Here is a 17,783-nt window from a genome sequence, read left to right as displayed (position 1 = left end):
AGACTTTTTAGCACTTCAACTACAAATGTTAAACTCGTTCAAAATTTGTTGACCTTAGCTGTGTATTAAAAAATAATACAAAGAAATTACAAAACTTCTAGCGCTTCAAGCATAAATGTGAAAGCACTTTAAGCATAAATGTTAAACTTGTTCCAAATTTGCTGACCATTTTATTAAATTAGTAAATATCAGACTTGTTTTAGCCTTTACCTTTGGGTTGCTATATTTGTCTCCGAGGTTATACTGCCTAGGATTGATCTAGTCTTTAACAAAATATTTATGTAAAGAATATATTATCACAAAGTAATTGAAATAAAATACTAAATAACAAAATATAAAATGAGACAGTGATATAATGTGGTTCATATTTGGTTCAATTAATATGGGATATCTCATTTATAGCATTATTCACTATAAGTTTTTTTGTTTTGTTTTTTGTTTTTTTTTTTTTCTATTATTTTATATTGCTTACTCATAATACATTAAATTATATTTCATATATAATTCATTAAAATTATATTTTAAATTAGTTATCAAAACTGTGTGTTCATTGTATTGCTTACTCATAATACATTAAATTATATTTTATTGAAATATTCTATGTTTTCAAAAGATTTTATTGTATATAATTCATTAAAATTATACTTTCAATTAGTTATCAAAACTGTGTGTTCATTGTATTCAAAAAAAATACTTGATTACTTAAAATAAGTTTGATTTTTTTACCAAGTCAAGTTAATTTAATATTTATGTGAATCACATAAATTATAAATATCCAACCCATTTTCAAATTATAGTTTATGGAAATCCCACAGGGCTCCTTATTAGTCTAGATTTCATAACGAGTATCCATGATCAACTAGGTCTTGCAGTCACATGCCCATCAACAATCTCACACTTCTAGAGTGATAATAGCTAATTGAATGTCTGCTTATGGGTTGACCAAGTGGTTGGTACAACAGGATGTTATCCCCTCCATTTGGTTTCAAATCCCAATTGGGGATATCTTTGGCCCGTTGTGATAAGGCTCAAGGAGTAGGCTCTTCCACCCTCATGCATTGTGATAAGGCTCACCCTCATGGAGTATTGACTCTAATTCATGGTATAATTGGTTTATGGGTTGTTGGATATATTATTCGTGTTATATTGGTAGTCACTAGGTTTAATCTTGGGCTTTGCTAAGCTATATATGTTTTGTCTTAGAATTGAAAGCTAAGTTATTTGCAAGATTAATGGAACTTTGTATATTACTATACAACCTACTATTCTCATACTTCTTTCCTAATTCCTCCATAAACCTCTGTAACCAAATCACCTCTTTACTAGCGATTGTAGTAACAACATACTCTGCTTCCATTATTGAAAGTGCAGTGAACTTTTCCAAATTTGAAATCTAACTTACTATTGTTCAACCTACAATGAAAATATATCCTATGGTGATCCTTTGTCTATCTATATCAACCACCATTTGAGTCAACATATCCTTGTACAACAATGTTTGAACCTTCAAAACATAATTCCTATGTGGTGGCAATTTTCAAATACTCGAGAATCCACTTTATTGTATGCTAATGCTCTTTACTTAGATTGTTCATATACCTGCTCACAAATCCCACTATATGTGCAATACATGGCCTTGTGGAGACAATTGGATATATTAAGTTTCCCACTTCCAATGAGTACAAAACCTTGGACATGTAATCTATAGTTTCCTATGTCTTGGGGCACATCTCATTCAATCAAATGTGTACTAATTAGTTTGCATCCTAAATTATAAATCTTCCCAATACCTTCTCTATATACTTACCCCGAGACAATGTTTTTTTTTCTGTCTTTTGTTATCCTCATGCCAAGTATTTGCTTTGAAACACCCAAATCCTCTATCAAAAATTAATTAGTTAATCTTGTTTTAAGTACATTCATGTCTGACATGGACCTTGTGACAAGCATGCCATCTACATAAAATAACAAGATAATATAACTACCATCATCTAGTCTCTTCAAATAAACACAATGGTCAAAATGACGTCTACTATAACATTGTTGTAATAAATCTATCAAATTTCAAATACCACTTCCTTGGACCTTACTTTAGGCCATACAAGATCTTCTTCAGTTTTCTTACTAACCTCTCCTTCCCTTTGGCCTCACACCCTTGTGGTCACTACATATAAATTTCTTCTTCCAAATCCATATGGAGAAAGTTGTCTTTACATATAACTATTTAAGATGAAATTCTTCTAATACTACTACACTTAAATATTTCTAATTGAAGTGATTTAAACAATAGAAGAACATATTTCAATAAAATAAATACCTTCATTTTTAGTAAATCTTGTCACCACTAGCTTTGTCTTCTATATTTCCTTTTTCCCATTCTCCCTCATGCTTAATAATATACACCCTTTTGTTTTGTAGGACTCTTCTACCTTTTTGAAGCTTTACCAAATATGATATTTTATCTTCCAACAAAGGAACCCATTTCTTCCCCCATTGCTTTTTTCCACTCTTAATTGTTCTCAACTTTACAAGCCTAAAAAAATGAAATTCATCTTCATTAATTAATAATACAGTTTGAAGGAGGATACCTTCTTAGGGCTTGTGAGGGTTAGTAGACCTACAACGCAATTATGGTGGTGCATGTATAGATTGGTATTCTTGTAATAGTTGTTGTACAATTTATTCTTGTTGTTTCTTATCATTTCCCATTTTTTGTTTAGCTTGTTTTATAATGTGCTCCTAATTTTCTTGCAATGGTGGATTATCTATTTGTTGTTCAACAAACCTATTAAAAACTTTCTTGATCTCTGTATTACTTACACGCCTTTTAAACATTTCTAGCTCATTAAATATGACATCCCTAATTATAATAACTTTATGTTTAACTAGATCTCATAATTGGATACCAAGTTCACCATCCACGTATTTTAAATTTGTACGCATCATGGATTTGTCATCTAGGAATTGTGGAATATATATACATCTATTAATGGAAAATTAGGTGTCCTCTCTTGTTGCTTTGGGTGACTTATTTATTATCATTCAGTACATGGTTGAAGATTCATCTCCAAGACATAAGTTTTTGGAAAATATCTTAAAACATGTCAAGAAGAGAACAAAATGTATCCCTATTATGATTTATAAGCACATACTATGAGATAATAATAAGAAAGTGGATGGATGTGTCAATCTAAGATGTAAATTGAAATTTGGTGGATTGATGGTGAATGACCAATTAAGGTCACCCTTCATCCTTAGTAATAGTTCCAATAATAATTCATACAACATCAATTTACAACATAGCTAGGAGCATATGGACTATAAAATTTTCTTTATTTTAGGGCTCTATGAGAAGGTATTCATACCTCCAAAAAGATCTCCTTTTCGTATGTGAATAATGTAACGAGAGGAAAATTTTGTTTTTGATAAGAAAGATTAGTCTCAAATACATAGACATATGGTGATGTACTTCCTAATGTATTTTCCATAAATGAAATGCATATTTTGATCTAATATAAAAATTCTAATTGTTATTGGAAAAAATGTAATATAGTGTTTAACTAAATAATTATAAAATGGCAATTCCTAAAAATATAATTGTTTGGTACCCTATAATGTTTAACTGAATTATTTATTATTAAAAAAAGATACCATATAGTGATTAAAGTGTTTACTATTTTATTAAATGTTGTTTCAATGGATGATTACTTTCTCATTAAATTTTTAATTTGCATTTATCAATGAAAATGATCTTTACAATATTACTTTTTTATATTAACCTAAAAAAAAGTATGTATAAAAATTAATTTTGAAAAAGTTAGAACATGGAATAAAATAATAAATCATGTAGATCTTGCACTACAACTATTTCATATTACAACTATTTCATATTTTATTAAAGAGTTTGGAGTTCCAAAATAACTCATTCTTAACGAATGTTTTTCTCCAAGAAAATGGTTATAAAGGGGCTTAGCCTTTTATTTCCAACATCATAAAATAAGAATTAATTTATTTTAGCATTTTATTCACTTTTAAAATGATTAAAATTTGTTTATAACTCATAATCCCTAAATATTATTATTAAATATTTTTGTGAAGCACCACTAATTATACATATATAAATTAGTTTAACATTTAAATTATTTTTAATATGGTTGAAATTATGTTTGATTTTTAAGAAAGGTCCATAAAAATATATAAAGAAATCACAAAAATATTTGTTGTATAGCTAGGCGCTCTATAACCTAGTATAAGATAGATTTGTAGGCATTAAAGGTAAGTAATATTTTATGTAAACAATTTTAATGTGGGCTCAATTATAATCAATATATTTGTAATAATTATCTTTCCTCTTAATCAAAGTTATCCCTTGTTTGTGGGACAAATAACCAAACCCTTAAAAAATGCATGGTAAATAAACAATAAATAAAAATGTATGGTAAATAAAAATAGACCCTTTTGTATGTGGGACAGGGACCAAACACTTAAAAAATTGTATGGTAAATAAAAATAAACCCCCTTGTTTGTGGGACTAAGGCATACATACTCTACCCCTCTGTGATTTTGAACCTGTGACCTTGTACGAGGAAACACATGCTCTTAACCATTAGGCCCACTCAAGCTATATTAATGCCATGTGCTAAATACCATATTTATAAAATAGGTATGTTAAATAAATGAATATAAAAGAGGTATAAAGAAGTATGGTAAATAAATAAAAATATAAATAAATGAGAGGTATGGTAAATAAATAAAATCTCTTTTCATATTTACTCCATAAACTTTTTTTGTATTTACGAACACTCAAAAAGAGGTTTTATTTAGGTTAAGCCTATGGACCAAATTATTATTAATACCATGCAAAAAAACATTATTAAACCTAATATTAATATTAAAATATTAAAATTATTATTATTATTAAATCTAATATTCATATTAATATATTATAATATTAATATTATTAATTTAATAACTTTGAATTAATACAATATTAAATTTGATATATCATAATATATATTAATATGTCATGATAGATATTAACTTTGGATATATACGGGAGGGAAGAGCAAAGACATAGAGTGATAGAGGTGGAGAGATAAGGGGAGTGATAAGGGAGAGATGGAGATAAACTAAAGGAGAGGGGAGATGGGGAATGAAAGAGAGAGAGGGAGAGGAGTGAGAGAGGTAGACAATGGTAAGAGAGGGAGATAGAGACATAAAGATGGAGGGGGGAGAGAGGGAGGGAGATAGTGAGATGATTGGAGGGCAGAGAGAGAGAGGGATATGTGGGAAGAAAAAGGGAGGTAGGAGAAAAAGAGAGAGATAGGAAGGATGAGAGAGAGGAGGAGAGATGGAGGCATAGAGAGATGGAGTTGGAGGGGAGAGAGGGAGGGAAGAAGAAAGACATAGAGATTGAGAAGTGGAGAGAGAGAGGAAGTGGAAAGGGAGAGATGGAGAGAGAGTGTATATGTTTCGGGCTGAGATAAAGAGACAAAGAAGGAGACATGGAGAGAAGGGAGGAGAGAAGGAGGGACAAAGAGATATAGTAACATAGTTGGAGAGAGATAGAGAGATAGAGAGAGGAAGGATGAGAGAAAGGACTTGAGAGAGAGGAGGAGAGTGATGGGGGAAAAGAGAGGATTGGAGGGCAAAGAGAGAGAGTGATCCAAATTTACAAAGGAACACAACAAATTATAGATATAACCATAAATACAGAGATGCAACAGAAATAACACTTCCTTTCACTAATATCAAATAATGAAATATGCTTACAAACAAAATGGAACTGAGACTAGCTCGGGCAATGGTAGCTTATCTCTGAGAAGAGATGTGGTGGCTACATGCCTCTGAACTCCATTACAATGAGGCTCAAGGGCCTTTTTATTATTGAACAATAAGAGAAAACCCTAAAAAACCAAAACCCTAACCTAAGAAGTTGTAACACCAAGAGTTTATGGGCCTCGTTGGGGTTAGTTGGGCAGCCAACTTCCAGGGGTTGTAACTTGGTCATATTATCTCCGTTTGACGCGCATGATACCTCGTTGGAAAGGTCTACAACTAAAAATGTGATTTCAATGAAATTTCCCAAATGGAATATTTCTAAAAAAACGTTTTTTAGGGGCCTCAAAACGACAACAAAAGTTCAGGACCTAAAAAACTGCCAAAAGTAGTAAATTGTGCTACAATTAAGGAAATTGAAAAATTGAAATAAACAATGGTGGGGGTCTAAGTGGAATGGGCGGGTGGCCACCAATATCCACCTGGTTCATTCCTCCCCCCTTAGGAAGTAGTGGTCTCCATTGCGTTGAGTTCCTTTATGAGATGAGGAAACTTCTGTTGAACTTGGTCCCTAGTGAGCCATTTTCTTTAGTGTAGGAGTTGGTTGGCTTTGACACCTCGATACAGTTGGATCTTCTGCTGGCAAGTGTTATTGATCTATGTGTCCATGATCCGATCAATTTCATCTTGTTCCATGTAGTTTGGATTTAACTCTATTGGTGTGAGTTGTTATGCAATGTTGAATGTGTACAGTAGTGGTGGAAGGTATGGTTGAAAGCGATCCACATTGAACACTGGGTGCAGATCAAGGAATGGGGGAATGTTGAGATCAAAATAATTATCTCCCACAGCCTTGGTGATGGTGTATGGCCCATATCGAAGTGGGCGAATCTTACGGTGGGGCTTCGCGAGGTGCTCCTTCTGCAAATATAGCCAAACCTTGTCACCCACCTGGAACTTGTGTGGCACCTGATGTTGATCATGCCACTACTTGTACTTAGCATTGACTTTGTCCAATATGTCATGGACCTATTGGAGGATGTGTGGAATGTGCTCAATGAAGCTATTTACCTTGTCGGCTTTGGACTGGACATGAGCCGAATCTACTTGAGTTGCTACAAATGGTATGGCCACATCAATGGGACATAGTGGCTAGAATCCGAAGCCCACCTAAAAATGGTTGTGGCCAGTCGAGTCGTGGAGAGCCCAGTTGTAGCTGTGCTGGACATAGGGGAGGCTCTCATCCCATGTGCATGGATGCTTTGAGTTATACATGGCAGAATGTGTACGATCATCCTATGGACGACCTTTGTCTGGCCATCAGTTTGGGGATGGAAAGTTGTGGACTTAGTGAGCTTGGTGTCCAACATCAACCAGAGACTCGACCAAAATGTACTAGGGAACCTATTGTCCCAATTTAAGATGATAGATTGTGGGATCCCAAAGTGTACCCACACTCGTTCAAAGAATATTTTAGTAGTGGCTTCTACTGTGATACTCTTCTTGCAGGCCACCATAATGGCCATTTTTGAGAGCTTGTCGATGACCACAAAAAAACAGTCATTGTCATGCTTAGTAGAAGGTAGGCCTGCCATGTAATCCATGGAGATGGATTCCCAAGGTCGACTAGGGGTAGGCAGTGGAGTATAAATACCTTGCTTCTTGATTGTTAGTTTGGTAATGGTGCAGGCAGTGCAGGATCTGATATACTTCCCGACATCCTATCGAAGATTCAGCCAATAAAAATATTTCTGTAATATTGCCACTGTTTTCTCGACCCCGAAATGGCTAGCAGCCCGACTGTAGTGCGCTTCCAGAGTCATCTTCGCACGCTCGCTTGAAGGAAAAAAAAGGTGTCCCGGGTGGCATAACAGAGCATCCTGGAGGTGAAAATTTGGAACTTGCTGACCCTCCAAGAGCGTATGGTATGTGTGGCCGAATTATGGGTCGCTTTTGTAGGGAAGTGGCCAATCAAAAGTCTCGTGCCCATAAGAGTTGAGCATAGTGGTTAACACCATGATTGGTGGTTGGCTAAGGCAGTCTGTAACTTTATTTGTGCTACCCTTTTTGTACTTGATCTTCAAATGGAACTGTTGCAAGTATGTGGACCACTTATGATGGCGATCATTTAGTAACTTCCATTTCTTCTGTATGAACTGTAGGGGTCAGTGGTCCGTGTGGATGATAGTTTCCTTCCTCAAAATGTAATGCTTCCATTGTCGGCAGGCATGAACAATGGATTACATCTCTTTTTCATAAGTGGGATACTTTCAGACTGTGTCTGAAATTGTCTCACTATGATATGCCACCATATGCCCATGTTGAGTAAGGACTATACCAATAGAATAGTCAGAGGCATCTATCTCGATCTCAAATGATTGTTGCAAGTTTGGTAATGTGAGCATTGGTGTAGAGCAGAGGTGATGTTTCAACTCTATGAATGCCTTCTATTGAGATTCATACCAAAATAATTTTTCTTTCGCTCCTCCTCTGGTGACTTGACTCAAGGGCCAAGTGATATGAGAGAACCCCAACACGAACCTGTGGTAGAAATTGGCAAGGCCCAGAAAGTTGCGGAGCTCTGTCAGAGTGGTTGGGGCTAGCCAGTCCCGAATGACTTGAATCTTGGCTAGATCCACATGCACCCCCCGTTCACCAATTATGTATCCTAGATACTAAATCTGGGTCATGCCAAAAGTGTATTTATCCAAGTTGGCACATAGCTTGTGTTGCCGCAGTGTTTGGAGAACCTATCAGATGTGGTGGAGGTGTTCTTCCCAACTCTGGTTGAAGATTAGGATGTCATCCAAGTATACCACTACAAATGAGTTGGTGAATGGCCACAAGATGTCATCCATCAGCCTCATGAAGGTTGTAGGAGCATTCATCAACCCGAAAGGCATAAACAACAATTCAAAAAGGCCCTGCTAAGCTTTGCAGGCAGTCTTCCACACATCGAAGAGTTTGATTGGTACCTGGTGATATCCAGACTTCAAGTTGATCTTGCTGAAATATTTTTCCCCCTTGAGTTGGTATAGAAGGTCATCAATCCATGGGGTCGGGTACCTATTCCAGACAGTGATCTTGTTCAGTGCCTGATAGTCAATACAGAGTCTCCAAGTCTCATCCTTCTTCTATACCAACACAATCGAGCTCCCACATCGTGATGAACTCGGTCGAATTTGACCTTTCTGCAATATCTCCTAAATTTTCCTCTTGATTTCATCATTCTCCATAATGGAGCGTTGATATATTAGTGCATTGGGTAACGACGCACTTGGGGTCAGATTGATGGAATGCTTGACCTGACATTATAGAGGCACCCCTGCAGGGGAGGTGAAGATTTCCTTGTACTCCTCCATGACCTTGTCCATCTGTTGTTGTCGTGCAGAGAGGCCTTGCTTGGAGGTCGTGGCCACCATCTTATTCTTTCCTTGAGGGCTTACCATCAGGAAAACAAATTTCCCAGTTTTTGAAATGAGCTTACTACATTATTTTACAGTAACCAGAGAGATGGCGGTAGGTGGTGCTACCTCTAGTATCCTGTACAACTTATTTCCCAATGTAACAATAATAGTGCGAGGCCTTGACTCATACACAACATGTCGCTTCCACAAGTATGGTTGGCCTAATAATACATCACAAACATCAAGGGGAGAAACATCACATAATACCTCATCTGTGAAGGGCTTGATGTTGTATGGAAGTTGACATTGTTGGCTCATGCGTAGATCCCATCCTTGGTGAATCCACTCGATGTTGTACAGTTGTGGGTGTGCTTTGGTCGGTAAGCCTAGCTACTTCACGACCTCTGCTGCAATGAGGTTCTTTTGGCTCCCGTTTTCAACAATGAACTGTAGCGGGGAACCCTTTACCCACACTTGGGAGTGGCAGAGACACTCCTCCTCCTCTGGATCCTCCTTCTGGATCTTTGTGGTGGTGATGGTGGCAATGGGTTCTGCATCAATAATTTGTTTCCCTTTGTCATTCCCCTTGTCAGTTTCTGACTTAGAGTCAGAACATGCATCTGATTCTGAAGCCTTCAGCTCGGCCACCAGTGACTGCTTGGCCCAACACTCACTTGTGTTATGGGTGGAGCTCTTATGGAACTCTGATCCAGATGGCTCCAGAGAGATACACAGGACAAAGAGGGCTCAAAAATCAAAGTGCTTAGAATGACTTTGACCCAGGACTAGATCAAATATCTCATCGTCCTGATCGTGGTGGTGTGAACAGTTTGTCAAACCGAGCTCGTATAAGAAAGATAAAGCTCTTCAAAGTTTGACATGATAGGGGAAAAGTGGGCCCCACAATGTGCCACATGGCATCCTAGTAAGCATGTGGCACCCACATGGTAGCCCATCATCCATTAACACTTGGCGTTCTTTCATTTGTCAACTTGCATAAGAGACAAAAATATGGGAAATGGTTATTCATTTTAATATATAGTTATTAAAATAACTATATAAAACAATAAAAAAAATAAAACAATAAAATATATGGTTTCGGGATCGGCGGCCACAACCCCCGCTGAACCCTTTAAACAATCAAATTGCAACAATAATATATTTAGGATTGGCGGCCATAACCTCTGCCAAACCCTCCAAAACCGCCACATGTTATGTTATACCATATGTGCGATATATATATATATATATATATATATATATATATATATATATATATATATAGATATATATATATTATTGTATTATTCAGGGCAGGCATGGGCCACTAGCGGTGGACCCGGCCCACACCCTATCGCCCCAACCCAATATGCATATGCGATAAGAAATCGCCGACATATATATTGGTGAATCCCCGATAAAAGCGCATATCTTATCGTCGCCCCGATATCATATATCGCCGACACACCTTAAATTGTGCTGATTTTATCGGCGCCGATCAGCGCTGATCGCCGATTTTATCAACGCCATCAACACTGATCGCCGATTTAATCAGCGCCGATCGTCGATATATATATCGGTGAAACCCTATATCGGGCACCGATATATGCACCAACAACCATCCTAAACTGTCGATTGCCAATTCTGGAAAAGCGCTGATATTGTTGTTTAGTGCGGGGTTTAAGGGGCGAGCCGCCCAATGCGACCTAGCCCTCATTAAGGTATCATTTTGGTACAAAAGAAACTGTTATGTATTATTTTAGGAGGGGCAAGATTTGACCGCTTAACCTCCTCCCTATTAACCAATGATTTTTACTAATGCGCTAACCAATCACATTGGTTAATCCACCCAGGGGTTTTTTTATATAAACTCAGTAAATTTTACTAGTGCACAGAGTTCGAGGAGGCAGAATGTGGGCATGGATTTCAAGGCAATTAATTAACATTTTAATGCACAAACCATGAATTTTGCAAGAGGGTAGAATTTTCACTTTGTCAGAAATTGAAAAATTTTATATGGATTTTAAACCTCTCGTCGCCACGAGTGCAATGGTGCTATCCATTTCTTCATCAGAGTTCTGAATTTTTCGGCCATTTTCAGAATGCACGTGGAACCATGATTTCAGCAAAAACAGGGAGCAGAACCATGAGCCATGAAATTTTCCCAAGGAGGTAAAATTTTCATATGTCAGAATATAGTTAAGTTTATACTTGTTTTTCATGGTTTTCTGCAGGGATCGCAATGGAGAGATCAGATTTTCCATCTGAGTTGTAGATTTCCAATCCATCCATGGAGCAGAATCTTTGAGGAATCCTGGGGGAATCTAAAAGATTCCTTGAGCCCAGAATTCTCAACTTCTCAAAATTCGGATTTTGGACAGTCGATTCAGCACTACTCGACGCCACAAATCTGATGGTGTCTTCAAATTTCTTATCCTCTCATTTCTTCTTCTAGTCACTTTGTGCAGATGTCCACATTCTCGTGCGAGCAGCCATCTTCATACAATTGATGCCCTGAGATCGATGGTCTAAGCAGCTTCAGCAGTGTGACATCCACTTCTTCAGATGGCCCTTGGTTGTGAGGTATATGATGTGTTCATGTACTTCTCCTTTATGCATTACGTTGCACAGATCCTTGATTGATGTTGATGCAGAATCTTGTTTATTACATGTTGTCATGATTCCTTGCTTGATTTGATGCGGAATCTTTCTATGTGATGTATTTGTTGTCATAACTCATCATGTTATGCTTTGAGATACCTTGTTGTATGTTGTTGGGATACTCTTGTTGTCATCATGCATGTGTTTTGAATTGAGATCCCTTTTATGCCATGTTGGCAGGATGCTCATCATGCATGTTTTTGTGTCATACTGATAGGAGTCTTTTGATTGGAAATTCTGGTAGTGGGATATCTCTTAGAGCCACTCCTGCGTGAGGACATTTTTACTTGTATGATCAAGACATTATCTCTTGTGTACATCACCTTTATTGACATCACTTAATGCAGCAGCCTATACCATCTTGACATTGGGGCTTGGAGACATAGTCCCTCCTGGATGAACTCCGTTATCAATGCTTATGTTTTCATGTGTTGGTGATTTTCTTGTTCCTCTTATTTTCCGCATGAAGATGTATTCATTAATTTTCTTTCAAAAATGCAATTTAACACATCACGAAAGTAAAAGGTCTTGGAAGGTTCCTTCGTCACACCCGAACTTGGATCAAGTGGTATCAAAGTGGTCTTTGTGTTGATGTGAATTGCAGCGTGAACAATGGAACGTGCAATGACAGAGGATGAAAGAGCGATGTACAAGACCATGCTCGACATTTCCAAGAAAGTGGAAATCGTGTATGAAACTCCACAGAAAGAGACAGAGGAAAAGGAGCGATTACAGCGTCAGTTGCAAGCCACAAAAGAGGCCATGGAAGAACTGAAGCAAAACAAACATAATCTTCAAACAGAGAATGATGAATTGAAGATGTGCCTACATGAAGAGAAAGAGGAGAAACAAAGTTTGCTACGATAGCTGCAAGCAAAGGATGAGGCCTTGGAACAGCTGCAGTGTAACCCATGTGAGGTAAAAAGTAGTTCTCCATCTTCATGTATATTCCTTGATGATGATTTCGCTGTGTTTGAAAATCATACCACAGGAATTGGCTCCAAACTGTTGAAGAGAATGGGGTATGAAGGAAAATCTTGGGCGTTAATGGCCAAAGCATTATCAATCCCATCAAAGTAGAGGAATTACCCTGTCAGGCAGGACTTGGGTATGTCAGGAAAGAAGTTGGGGAATGTGCCACGACAGTTAGCGAACCACCAACAACAGATGATGAGAAAACCTCATCAGATATTTCCAAATCAAAAGAGAAGGTAAAAGATGTTGATGTCCTTTCGGTTTCGTCTTTTGATAGTATGATGTTTGTTGGAGATTTGGAGATCACAATTACAAGGACAAACATGAGGCTCCTTACAAGGATGAGGCATGAGGAGAAAGAAGAACTTGGTGTTAACAACCAAGGCATAACTCCACCTTTGGAGGTTGTGCACGAACATCCATTTGCAGGCTCGAGATACACTAAAGGAGAGTGCTTGAAGGTGTTAGATTCGTCCGAGACATCGTCGAAGAAAGAGTATGATGGGAAAACATCCCCGTCATCCCATGGCAGTTTCCATTGCAGGGAGAGAGCGGAGGCAAGCTCTCATCGCCATGTTGACAACAGAAACAACAAAGGAAGGTATAACCATTTTTTATCTTCGAATGTTCATTTTGTTTATGATCATGTTGTTAATAATGAATAAAGATTAGGGAATCAAAAAACATGTGCTTTTTGTGGATTCCATAATCATACCTTTTCTAAGTGTTCGAAAAGAATGGCATCACTCATGAGGCGTGAAAGACCCTCTCAATAGCATGAAAAGAAACAGGTTAAGCAGATATGGAGGAAGAAAACCTACTGCAGTCATTACGACAGAAATGGCCATCAAAGAGCCACTTGTTGGAGGCTCCATCCAGAGTAGCGCCTTAAAGACAAAGCATCGGTGCGTGAACCAGGAAGAGCAGTTGTTTGACAAGCAAAACCACCTCAAGGAGGTGACCCATTCACATTGATAAGTGAAAAATGGTTTCTAGACATGTTGTCGTTTCATGATCATTCTTTTGTAAATCATTTGTTTCATTTTAAAGTGTAAAAGTGATGATGTGTTTTCCATCACTTGGTCAGCAACAATGATGTCTGGTCATGTTTGAGTCATATTTGGAGTCGTATGTTACACTCTTAAAGTGATGTTATGTTTCCATCAATTTTCGAAACAATAGTGTTTGGCCTTATGTATGTAAATCATGTGTTGTAGTGATAATGTGTTTTCCATCACTTTTTGAAGCAACAATGATATGTTGGCCTTGTTGTTATAGCTGGAGCATTACATCCATCTTGTTGTAAACTTGACCATCGAGTATGTGTTATAAACTCGTGGCAAGTATGGGATGTTTGAGTCATTAGTTGGTCATGTCATTCAAAGCATGTAAGTTGCAAAAAAATGTACTACAAGTTGTAGAAGTAGTAGGTGTCGGCTCGTCGCTTAAGGCTCCGAAGAACAAAGGTGAAGGAGATGGAAGCGAGACCTTTTCAGGATGCTTGTGATGTAGACATGGTACAGAGAAAGTGCATATTATTTTTTTCATGCTTTTGGAGGACCAAAATCTCCTCAATGGGGAGGATTGATCCAAGTGGCTCCAGAGAGACACACAGGAAAAAGAGGGCTCAAAAATCAAAGTACTTAGACTGATTTCAACCTAGGACCAAATTGAAGATCTCGTCGTCTTGATCGTGGTGGTGCAAATGGTTTGTCAAATTGAGCTCGTATAAGAAAGATAGAACTCTTCAAAGTTTGACATGACAAGGGAAAAGTGGGCCCCACAGTGTGCCACATGGCATCCCAGTAAACACGTGGAACCCACATGGTAGCCCATCAGCCATTAACACTTGGCATTCTTTCATTTGTCTCCTAAACCTACATAAGAGACAAAAATATGGGACATGGTTATTCATTTTAATATATAGTTATTAAAATAACCATATAAAACAATAAAATATATGGTTTCAGGATCGGCGGCCACAACCCCCGTTGAACCCTTTAAACAATCAAATTGCAACAATAATATATTCGGGATCGGCGGCCATAACCTCCACCGAACCCTCCAAAACCGCCGCATGTTATGTTATAACCATATATGCCATATATATATATATATATATATATATATATATATATATATATATATATATATATATATATATATATATATATATATATATATATGTTGTTGTATTATTCGGGGCGAGCATGGGCCACTGGCGCTGGACCCAACCCACACCCTATCGCCCCGACCCAATATGCATATGTGATAACAAATCACCGACATATATATCGGCGAAACCTCGATAAAAGCGTCGATCTTATCGCCACCCTGATATCATATATCGCCGACACACCTTAAATCGCGCTGATTTTACCAACACTGATCGCTGATTTAACTAGCACCGATCAACACCGATATAGATATTGGCAAAACCCTATATTGGGCACCGACATATGCGCCAACGACCATCCTAAACTGTCGATCACCGATTCCGGAATAGCATCGATATTGTTGTTTAGTGCAGGGTTTAAGGGGCGGGCCGCCCAATGCGGACCCGACCCCCATTAAGGTATCATTTTGGTACAAAAGAAACTGCTATGTATTATTTCGGGAGGGGTGGGATTTGACCGCCCGACCTCCTTCCTATTAACCAACAAATTTTACCAATGCGCTAACCAATCACATTGGTTAATCCACCCAGGGGTTTTTTATATAAACTCAGTAAATTTTACTAGTGCACAGAGTTCGAGGAGACGGAATGCGGGCATGGATTTCGAGGCAATTAATTAATATTTTAATGCAGGAACCATGAATTTTGCAAGAGGGCAGAATTTTCACTTTGTCAAAAATTGACAGATTTTACATGGATTTTACACCTCTCATCGCCACGAGTGCAACGGTGCTGTCCGTTTCTTCATTAGAGTTCTGAATTTTTCGGCCATTTTCAGAATGCACATGGAACCATGATTTCAAAAAAAATAGGGAGCGGAACCATGAGACATGAAATTTTCCCAAGGAGGTAAAATTTTGATATGTCAGAATATAGTCAAGTTTATACTTGTTTTTCATGGTTTTCGGTTGGGATCGTAATGGCAATATCAGATTCGCCATCTGAGTTGCAGATTTCCAGTCCATCAATGGAGCAAAATCTTTGAGGAATCTTGAGGAAATCTAAAAGATTCCTTGAACCCATAATTCTCAACTTCTCAGAATTCGGATTTTAGACAGTCGATTCAGCACTACTCGACGCCACAAATCTGATGGTGTCTTTAGATTTCTTATTCTCTCATTTCTTCTTCTAGTCACTTTTCTAAGTGCTAATGCAGATGTCCACATTCTTGTGCAAGCAACCATCTTCATACAATTGATGCCTTGAGATCGATGGTCCGAGCAGCTTTAGTAGTGTGACATCCACTTCTTCAGATGGCCCTTGGTTGTGAGGTATATGATGTGTTCATGTACTTCTTCTTTATGCATTATGTTGCACAGATCCTTGATTGATGTTGATGCAGGATCTTGTTTATTACATGTTGTCATGATTCCTTGCTTGATTTGATGCGGAATCTTTCTATGAGATGTACTTTTTGTCATAACTCATCATGTTATGCTTTGAGATCCCTTGTTGTATGTTGTTGGGATACTCTTGTTGTCGTTATGCATGTGTTTTGCATTGAGATCCCTTTTATCCCATGTTGGCGGGATGCTCATCATGCATATTTTTGTGTCATACTGATAGGAGTCTTTGATTGGGAATTCTAGTAGTGGGATATCTCTTAGAGCCACTCCTACGTGAGGGCATTTTTCCTTGTATGATCGAGACATCATCTCTTCTGTAGATCACCTTTATTGACAACACTTAATGTAGTGAATTACACCATCTTGACACCTGGGCCCGGAGACGTAGTCCCTCCTGGGCAAACTCTGTTATCAATGCTTATGTTTTCATTTGTTGATGATTTTCCTATTCGTCTTCTTTTCCGCATGCAGATGTATTCATTAATGTTCTTTTAAAAATGCAATTTAACACATCATGAAAGTAAAAGGTCTTGGAAGGGTCCTTCGTCACACCCGGACTTGGATCAAACTCACACCACTTTCCCATATACTTCTTCGGCTTCACAGTGTTGTCCTTTTCTTCTAGCCTTAGCGGGTTGTTTTGGGTCGTCCCACCTTGTCTTTTTCCTTTGTTTTGTGTTTTGGGGGCACCTTTCCCTAGCTTCGTATTCGTAGATCCAAAGTCTTGCTTATTCTATTTAAACTTCTGCTCAATCTTGATGGTGTATCGATGTGTCGCGTGGAGCGAGGAGATGTCCAGGAACTCCATCTTGTCCTAGATGTATCTATGTAGGCAGATGCATTACTTGAGTACCAAATGTTTCTCAGAATCCTTGATACCCAACTTTGTTCGAAGGGTATGAGAAACATTGGTAAAATCCGGCACATCTTGGTGCCTTCCTTGCCACATCGTGGTCCACTTTATGTATTTTTCTTCATAGCTCTCGACAGGGTAGTACTACTCCTTGATGGTGTCCCGAAATGAATTCCAACTAGGAGCAGCTAAAAACAGTGAGGTCATACTTTCATCCTTTTGCTCACAATAAGTTTTCCACTAGTCCTTGACATGGAGGGTGGCTTTGAGAAGAGAAAAGTAATCTCTTCTTGTCTGGAAAAATCATGAACATAAAAATATCCTTCTAGTAGATTCAACCATTTATCTATGGTTGGCCCTCAAATATGGGAATGTCAAAGTTTACTTGCACCTTGAAAGGTGTGGAGCCTGCAGAGTGGCTGTTGGATGTGGATGTGCCGTCGGTGGGAAACCGTTGAAAGATCTGGGTAAAGTTATCCATCATCGCATTCCTTTGTTTCTTGAAGGCCTCCTTGAGCAATATTTTGATAGTATCTCCTACTCCATCATCTTTATTTTCTTCCCCCATGGGAGGCTATTGAGATTTA

Source organism: Pinus tabuliformis, chromosome 9, assembly GCF_031772625.1.
Source record: "Pinus tabuliformis cultivar Carrire ecotype Pingquan chromosome 9, CPIR1, whole genome shotgun sequence".
NCBI classification, from domain to species: Eukaryota; Viridiplantae; Streptophyta; class Pinopsida; order Pinales; family Pinaceae; genus Pinus; species Pinus tabuliformis.
The sequence above is the reverse complement of the archived record's forward strand: the minus strand, read 5'-3'. Positions refer to the sequence as shown.